Source organism: Symphodus melops (genome assembly GCF_947650265.1).
Source record: "Symphodus melops genome assembly, chromosome: 15".
Classification (NCBI taxonomy): domain Eukaryota; kingdom Metazoa; phylum Chordata; class Actinopteri; order Labriformes; family Labridae; genus Symphodus; species Symphodus melops.
Window position 1 is genome coordinate 11275879 of NC_136705.1, and position 9464 is coordinate 11285342.

At 44.5% G+C, this 9464-nt stretch overlaps 1 protein-coding gene across 4 annotated transcripts in view; it reads right to left on the minus strand.

The window, feature by feature from the left end:
- Positions 1-6835, minus strand: part of cdh11 (cadherin 11, type 2, OB-cadherin (osteoblast)) — a 91363-nt gene extending 84528 nt beyond the window's left edge. For 3 of the 4 annotated variants that reach the window (XM_079363498.1, XM_079363500.1, XM_079363497.1), the window contains exon 1: positions 6316-6835. The gene's annotated coding sequence lies outside the window, so the exon portion shown is untranslated. Of the gene's footprint in view, positions 1-5923; positions 6249-6315 lie in introns of those variants that run through there. The other variant, XM_079363499.1, reaches the window with a different exon arrangement.
- Between the last annotated feature and the right edge of the window lie 2629 nt (positions 6836-9464).

A 9464-nucleotide genomic window follows, 5' to 3' on the forward strand; every position in this document is an offset into this window, starting at 1 on the left:
AAAAACACACAAAGTGCTCTAATCAATACTGCTCCCTATCTGAAGTGATCAATTCTCATTTTTATCCGATCAATAACCCTGTCAACGCCGCATTCTGATCATCAATAGCAGAATCGATGAAATCGCTCGTTAATCCTGAATTAGCATTGATCCAGGTTCCAGCTGTTATCACAATTACAGCACGGCCTCGTCGTCGGGGCGGTAAATCCTTGCCGGCTCCTCTCCTCTCCGTCTCGGGTGAGGCAGAAAAGGTCAGAGTAACTGAAGAGCAATATGCAGCCGCTCCTGCAGAACAACTGATAAAGCTTTTAATGTGAAAGCCTGCGTGAGAGGTGATAAAAAAAAAGAGAATCAGGTCTAAAAAGTGCACACTTAATCGAGTATTTCTGTGCCTTCACATCTCTTCTTTTAATTGCTCTAAGTGGCGTCCTTGTTGTTTCCTTCGCAGAGCCGTTTGTCGCACAAGTCCAATGTTCTTAATTTCCGTCTGGCTTATGCTTCGCAACAACTTCAATGTGACTTTGCGTTTAATGAAAGCATGGCATGTCTTCATGAATTACTGGTTTGTCTGACCGCCTTGAAATATGGAAGAGGAAAAAAAAAACGAGGCTGGCTTTAGCTGGATGTTTAATTTACCAACTTCCTCCTTCCCCTTTTCAGAGATTGGATTAAATCCAAAACAGGCATTTTGTAAAGGTGAGGGAATAAGACTTAAAATATAAGCAACAGATAGGAGATCAATCTCTTCAAAGTCACTGACCACAATTTTTTAAGAGGATGTGAACATGGCTCAAGGGACGCACCAATCTCAGACGTGTCATTTACAGTAAATCAGATCGGGCTGTTCGGCATGAAGATGACTGTTTCTTCCTCTTTTTTTTTTTAAACTTATGTTCCACGTCTAACTTGTCAGTCTGCCAACAAAAGTCTGATTCTACATGTAAAATGCATATTTCCTAGTTCCCGATAACATTGGTATTTAACACGATGAAGGACTTAAGGACAGCTCATCTTCAGGTGGGCATTATGCACTGGAAGCTGACATCTTTTTCTTTCTTTTTTAATGTGAACCTGGTTTATTGAGTGGTTTTAGCTGTTTGATTTACTTGATCCATTTATTTAGGAGAGGAGAAGACCTCTGTGGATAATTTGGCTGTAGCCAGAAAACCTCATAAACGATGAACACTAAAGGACTCGCTCCATTAAAAACAAATAAGCCATCGGCGTCAGAAAAAGCACTGATTATTTAAGAGCAGCAGCTTCATTCTGTGTCTCTACTGGATTCCTTAAGCGTGTTGTTTGTTAAGGAGTGGTGACGGACTCAATAGATGCTCAAAATGTAAAAGAAAAAGGACAGATTTGGAGTTGAAGAAAAGGAAAATGATGCTCTGCGCATGAAAGAAAACTTTCTTTATCATGTGACCAACTTGTCCAAATCTGCGTCACCTCTTTACCGTCCGCCAATTTTCGTGCTGCTGGAATGCAGAACACTGGAGCGCTAAGTGAAACCACATGAGCGCAAGAAAAAAAGAAACGTACAAGCCCCGTGCTTAAAGGCCAAAGGAACGAAAGCCCTGACATTATGCTGCCATGCAGGAAACTGTGTCAACAACAGTGAACCACCTGTGCTGTCTCACTTTTCCTCGCATGCACTGATACCCAGGAAATCATTCCACCGCCATCCCACCTCCCCTCCTGTCTTTCTCTGGAGGGCACCTACAGAGATTTAAGGTCAGAAACACTAATTACTGACTCTGTCATTTAATCTCGTTGAGGCCGGGGATTAGAGTTATAATCCCATCACATACTGCTAGAGGAAATTATAAGGCACTGTAACATCTACCTGGCTTCCCATCAGTGTTGTAGGGGATAGACGGGGACAAGCGGGTGGGAGGAGGAGATGTCGAGGAGAGCCATGGAGTGTAGGAAAGAGTCGAGACAAGTTTTTACGATTAAAACTACAGAAGGCTCAAGACTTTTTTTGGGGGGGGGGGACTAGTGCAGGGGCAAAAGTTGAAAAAAAAAAAAGAACTTCTCCCTCAACCCAAACCCCCACCCTCTTTCTTAACTTCTCTCACCCCTTCTCTCTCCCTCCCTCGCTGCAGGAGGCACTGCGAATCTGAGGGTAACAGAAGCCAGTCTGTGGACATGCTTATCCAGACAGACTTGGACTTTTGTGTATGTTTGTGTGTGTGTGTGTGTGTGTGTGTGTGTGTGTGTGTGTGTGTGTGTGTGTGTGTGTGTGTGTGTGTGTGTGTGTGTGTGTGTGTGTGTGTGTGTGTGTGTGTGTGTGTGTGTGTGTGTGTGTGTGTGTGTGTGTGTGTGTGTGTGTGTGTGTGTGTGTGTGTGTGTGTGTGTGTGTGTGTGTGTGTGTGTGTGTGTGTGTGTGTTTGGGGTGTGCAGATTGGATCCTGCATCCCTGGGGAGCCTAACTACCTCTCCATCTCGCCGACTGACTGTCTCACGGAGAGAGGGAGGGAGGGGGGAAGAGGAGGAGGGAGAAACACACACAGGCAGGGATTTGGAAAGAATTAGAAAAGAAAAGAGAGAGCGAGAGAGAGAGAGAGAGGGAAAAAAAGAGAGAGAGAGAGCAGGGCAGTCATCGCCGCATCGAAGCCCAACAGCTCCCTCTGTCGTCACCTAGAGAAGGTCTAGTACCTCTCTCTCTTTCACCCCTCCACCCCCCACCCCTTTCCCTCCCTCCCTCTCTTTCTCTCTCTCTCTCTACGTCTTATTGGATTTCTCTCTCGTTCTGTTTCTCCTCAATACGCCTGCTTTTTCCCCCCCTCTCTGTAACAGTTTCAAAGAATCTAGTTTACAGAGCCTTGATTTATGAGAACGAGCAGCTGGCGGCTAATTAAATATAAATATAACAATTACAGTGTTATAAATTAATCCCTCATCCCCCCCCTACCCCCCCCCACTCCCCCTCCCTGGTGGGCTACGTCAGCAGTGTTTAGAGTCAGCTGCCTTTAAAGTCATTCCAGCAGGAGACTGTTTTTTTTTTCATTTTCCTGTTATTTTCATTTTAATTCAGGCCTTAAGAACACATCATCAGCCATAAGTGGCTCAGTGCCAGGGTTAGGTCAGGATAGTAATAAAAACCGTGGCATAAGCACATCCTTTTGTCCGCAAAGTCATTTGTGGTAAAGAGCGCTTTGAATACAGTGTGAAGTTCCTTTTGATGGAAGATGCAACGCAGAAATGTCTGATAAGAGAAGGAGACGTGAGGAAGAGAACAAGCACTACAACTGAAGCCTCAGTGGGATTGTATCTGAGTTTTTTTTTAAACAGATTGAAGGGCTCACTGCTGTTATCCACTCACACGAAACACACACACACACACACACACACATAAAAGTACTCCGTGAACTTCATTGGAAAAGCATAAGTTGAACAGTCTTGCCTGGCCTAGTCGTGTCTTTTCAAACACTGCCTAAGGAGCATATGTGAGTCTGTAGGTTTAATTTGATCTCTGACCTGACTATAAGGAACACCGTCACCGAGCAGAACATTTCCAATACGGGGGTCGTCGACGAATCCAAAGAAAATCTGACGACAATCCTCACAGTTTCTTGGCTGAGCATCAGCAAAAAAAAAAAAAAAAGACAAAAAAAATCTGATCCCACCCTGCTTTTATGTGTCATCCGAGCCAGGTTTCTGTATACACAGCTCCCCTTAAATAGCACAAAGACACACAGGTACAGGGGGGGTTCTGTGTTTCTGTCTTGTTGTTTTTTTCCAAGTGTGCAATCTATTCCCCAGACGTAAAAAAAAACAAAAACAGACTATTGTGGGAACTGAGGAGGGAAATGGGGTGGGGTGGGGGGGCACTATGACTGTTCATACTTGTGATAGTGAAGTGAAGACAAGTCTGGCAGCAGTGGCTCTCATAAAAGAGCGAGACGGAAGTCATGCTGTCCTCCTCCTCTTCCTCCCCCTCATACTCTGATAGGAGTCATGCTCCTTTTCTCCTTAGGTCTGCCCTTATGTCCCCCCCCCCCCCTCTACCCACCCTTGTTTCCACTTCTCCATGCAAACAGAATTACTGTGACTAAAATAGAAGCAAGAAAACTTAATTACAGAATTAAGCAAACCAAATCCAAAAGCACAAATATATGGGTGATACTGTGGGGAGCTTTGTGTGAATGCACGGCAAGGAGGCTTTAATGTTAAGCCAGCAGAAAAACAACAAGAAGCAGTATTTCAAAAGTGGAGACGTATTAAGGACTTTCTTTTGTTGCGATAGGTCTTTTAAAGTAGCTGCTGTAAACTTAGAGAGCTGGGAAAAAACAAAAAAACAAAACAAAAAAAACCCGGGGAATTCTGTTTTGTGTCACTGCAAGTTTGGCTGGTCTGTAGGCTAATTGGTAAAATGCAAATAAGGAAAAATAAACACTGTGCTCTCTAATGTAGCCACATGATACAGAGATGTGGACACAAAGACTACAAAAGTGTAATTCTCGCAACTAGAGTGGGAGTTAAAATGTTTGTTCTTTTTGCCTGTGAGATTGTATCACAAGGAAGTTACAAACCCCTTATTTTCTGTCAAAGTGGAGCTGGTACCTCTCAGGGTTCTCTGTGAACCTTTCTCTTTATCATTGACTGCAGAGTTAGTTTTTTTTTTTTAAAGCACTGCAAACCGGCCAAGCAAGCAAGAAGCCTGGCTGCTATAAGAACCAGCCCCCTTGTCGAATAAAACACAACAACAGCAAATGATTTTCTCAATGGCTCCCACAAGACTGGAAAGCACCGAGAGAGGCCGGGAGGAAGGGAGATGGAGAGGTGGAGGAGAAAGATGAAGAAGAGATGGAGGTAACGAGGAGGTGCAGGGGGGGAGAGGAGCGCGGAGGCATTTCACAGAAGCAACAGTGTGGGAGACAGGAGGAGAGAGAGAGAGAGAGTTGGAGAGGGAGAAGAGAGATTATTGCTTGCTTGAGAGCAGCAATCTCAGGCTGTGTCATGAATACCAAACTGCACAGCCCTTCAGTGTTTCTCCCTCTCTCTCGTCTGCCATTGAAAAACGCAGCGGAATTGCAGCTGCCCAAATTATACTCCTATATCTCACTTTTACTCTGCAGCAGCAGCTCCAGCCAGCCATAATTATTACTATCAAGCTAGCACGCTCAGAGAGTCCACCAGCAAAGAGCTGGTTCATCTGGATGTCATTGGCTATCTGTGCAACAATTAAAAAAAGATCTAATGTGGCCCTGCAGGGACAATAAGGCAAACGCAGGGACCTAATTGAGTGCAGAATGAGCCTGAATGAGCCTACGGGCAGGTGATCTGTATGCAATTTTTATGCAGTTTCGCCGGCGCTGGCGCACACGGAAAAGGGCAGACCGCAGCTCTGGCTGAAGTATTCAAATGGACTGAATACTAAGGAGCCTACAGGGGATCACATTTCAAGATCTTAATTCCACAACAGCGATAATGAACCCTACAGAGAGCGGGATAAGATCAGAAAAGAAAAATGAAAAAAAAAATGAATAGGGTTGTGGTGTGGTTCATAGTTTTATGTGTGGAAACCACTTTTTTTTAACGCTTTCTGTGAGAGTAAGGCCTTTATTCCACATGAAGCAAATAAAACTGTCTCTTGAAAAAAGCGACAGCTGCATGTCTCTGTTGGAGTGATTGTTTCCGTATGACTGGATTTAAACGGAACAACTAAATCAAGAAAAGTTGTGCGTCGCCGTTACGCGGAGACACAGAGGCAGCGAAAGGTAGCGACTCACTATATGTGGCCACACACACACACACACACACACACACACGCACGCACACACACACACACACAGAGCGAGAGAGAGAGAGAGACACGTACCAAGAAACGAACACGTCAATCTAGCGCAAATACGCAAACAAACACCGATGCACAGTGCGCTGGTATATCTGTGTAAAGTGGAAACCGCACATAACCAACCGTCATCCAGTGCTCTGAAGAAAGTCTCCTCTGTTGCAACCTCAGCAACATACACACAAGTCTTCTTGTGCCCTTGCCATCGCTAATGCGCAAAGGTGCTGGGAGCTTTTCATTCCTTCTTCCCGTATTTGATAACACATAACCAAGTCCCCTTAAGGTGACATTTCATGTGTATGCACGCTGTTTGTGTGACTGCGCTGGATTCTTCCAGAGGCGAGCCACAGCATCCCGGTAACCGAACACATTTCACTTCTGTCGCCTGTTTTACGCTCATTAACGCCTCCGCAGAAGGAGACGCACGGACAGTAACAGCAAGGGAGAGAAAGGAAAGGGGGAAATAGATGAATGGGACTGTGTTGAAAACCCAGTCTTTTAACTCCAGCAAGCCTTACCTTGGAAGTGAGAGTCCGTCTCTCCAAGGAAATGTTCTCCAATACATATACATACAAGCAAGCAGAAACGCTCACTTCTCCCAAGTATTGTTGCTTCTTCTCTCAGATGTCCAACACATCCATGGATCCATAAACCCCCCTGCGTAACTGTTTGGGGGCGCTCGGAGAAGAGGAGGGTTATTAAAAAAAAAAGAGCAGAGCCAAGTCGCTTCTCCTCAAACCCTGAAATGTTCCCTCTCCTGCTTTTTATCCGCGGGTGATGGATAGAAAAAAAAAACAGCAGTGGAGCGTCTTTACAAGGCTCCGAGGCTTAAGTGATGATGAAAAGTGGTGAGGAGGTGTTTGTCAGGAGAGAAAAAGAGGGGGAAATCACCGTAGCATCCCTCCCTGCTCCCTTCCCTTCTTGCTTCCCTCCTAACTTCCTTCCTTCCTTCGGGTATCAAAAATCCGGCACCACAGCAGCACCAGCGCCGTTTATCCGTCCTCCCTCCACAAGCATCGGAAGCGGAGTGAGGGAAGCTGAGCGGGGCGCGCGACGGGAGCAGTGCAAGTGTGTGTGAGAGAGACACACACACATAGAGAGAGGGAGAGAGAGAGAGAGAGAGAGAGTGAGAGAGATTTCCCTGCCGATGGAGGGCGTTGGAAACTACAGTAACCCTCTCTATGCTCTTACTTTCTTTTCTTTCTGTATCCTCAGGCTTTCTATAGGGATCATGCAATATCTGTGATGTTAATGCTATTTATTTATCTTGTGAGGGGACTCTGGGAATACACCGAGGCACTCGGGATGATAAATACGATCCTTTTTAGCAATAAAAACACACTTTTGACGGCCACAAATGTGTCAGAATACTTTGTCAAAATGTGAGTATTTATAGATTTAGATGAATTAATAGTCGTATAGAAAAATGAAGAATATGATTGGGTGGCATTATTTCCGTTATGTGATGTGTCACTGGGCACTGATGCCGTGTCACATCCAGACTGAGGGTCTGCAGCAGTGTAGCAGCCCTGCAGTAGAGGGGTAAACGAATGCAACAGTTGCTCTCGCCTCATTGGCTGAGTGCACCGTCCAACTGCTGCCGGAGAACGTTTAGAATCTCACAGGCAGCCAATCAGAACAGAGGAGGGGGTGTGGTGGGGAGGCTCAGCTTTGGGAGATCCTTCTTTTTGAGAGGTGATTGGCTGACACACAGTCCCATTTAAAATACCTCCTGGCCAGTGAAAGATGAGGAGGGAGGGGGTGAGTCCTATCATCATTTCAGTCAGGTGAACCAGATGATTTATGACTCTTTCTATCCGTGTCTTGGAGGTGTGTTTCTGGCCTTAAGATTTTTTTAAAACTTGCAAAAATGCAAATGATTGTGGTTATACACAGTCTTAAAGTATACACAAAAGTAACCCGATCTGGGGTCCAAGATAAATCTGAGTTCTAGACTTGAAGACGTACTATCATTTTTGTTACTATTGAGCACCGATAACACCTTTTATGATGATGTGCTGGAAGTCCTAAAGGCTGGCCTGTACAAAGTTAAGGTGGCGTACTTCCATTTTTCACATGCAATTCTGTTTTCTCTAAATGAACAGATAAGATCGGGGTGATGCAGTTCTCAAAAGCCTGGTTCACACGGGTTTTTGGCCCCGATTCTCCCCTTCGGATAATCTTAAGGACGCCCCGATCATTATAAAATAATCTTAAAAGATCATCCTGCCGTGTTAGGTGTGTTAAGACTGCTCTCGTCTGGTTGGAAGAATGTCGGGACCGCTCCGATCTCAAATCGGGGACTTTCAACATGTTGGATTGTTTTGGCCTGATTTCTCATCATGTGTGATCTCACCTGAGAGGAAAACCTGCATGAGCTTGTTGACTGTGACACGTAGCCAATCAGAAAGCGAGGTGATGTAGTGGCGTGGAAACAGCGGCAGCAAAACAACGACAACTCACCTCCATATCATCATGTAGCAAGTGCAGTTCATGCTCCCGTTGTCTCCACTCCTTTGACCGACACCTCTTCTTTTTAAAATGTGTTTTTCAGATAAAAACAGCACAAACGATCACTATTACATCCTCTTCGTCCGTTTGTTGACTCTGGAATCACGTTTGATCTCGAGAGGTTTTGCGAGATTCTGATCGGGGGATGTTCGTGAGTGAAAACGGTTTGTGTGTGGTGAGTTGATGTTGCCGTACTGTAAAACTGTAAAACCTCTGATTATTTATCGCCATGTGTGTGGTCTCTAAAGTTTGGGAAATCGGCCGACAATTTTAAAATCCTGCCAGCCTTAAAGGTGCAACATTTCCTGCTACGGTTGAAAGAAAAAAAGAGGTTTACTGTTAAAATGCCAATGAGTTGCTGATGATGCACCAAGGTTTGTCATTGTATGATTTAGGTGAGAATAACTATTTTACATGTGATATCTGTGCTACGAGTGGCTGTACTACATTTTGTAAATTTCCGTTTGAGTTCTGAAAACATTTGTGTTTTTTGTACAAAATAATAATTTAGGGATACCGTTCCAAAAAGTTCAACTCCACAAAGATATTTTTCTCAGATAACAAGTGGAGTGGTGAGGAAACGGAACAGGCATGACATGCAAAAAAAGGTCGCAGGCTGGAGTAGAAAAGTAGGCGTTGCGTTGAGTTTCATGTGACTCGAGAGTTGTCTTAGCCCAACCATGATCTTTCTGATTCTTTTTTTACTGAACCCAACCAAAACTTAACTGTAAGCTTCTCGTGGTGAATTGGATTTTTCATGTCCGCCTGCTTGATAGGACTGTCACATTAGAAACAAATGATTATGAGCTGCTTGACAGTGAGAAATGAAGCCATGTTTGGAAGTTAGTTCAGGCAGTCAACTAGTGCGTCCACAATCACCCAACTAACACATTCTGCCATTTGGACGGTCTGTTTAGGCTTCAAGGTTTCCGTTCTCACCCCAGCTGCTACCCTCACTCTTTCTGCCCTGCTAACAACATCCTAACATCCACCTGCAGAATCCGACAGTTGAGGGACTTAAAAAATGATCATCATCATTTCTTAAATTTCTGCATGTAATATATTCTGCAAGGAGTGATGAGGTTGAAGCCAAGCTGAGCTACCAAATTTAAAAACTAGGTTTTACTGTTCAAACCAATGAAAATATGACTAATCT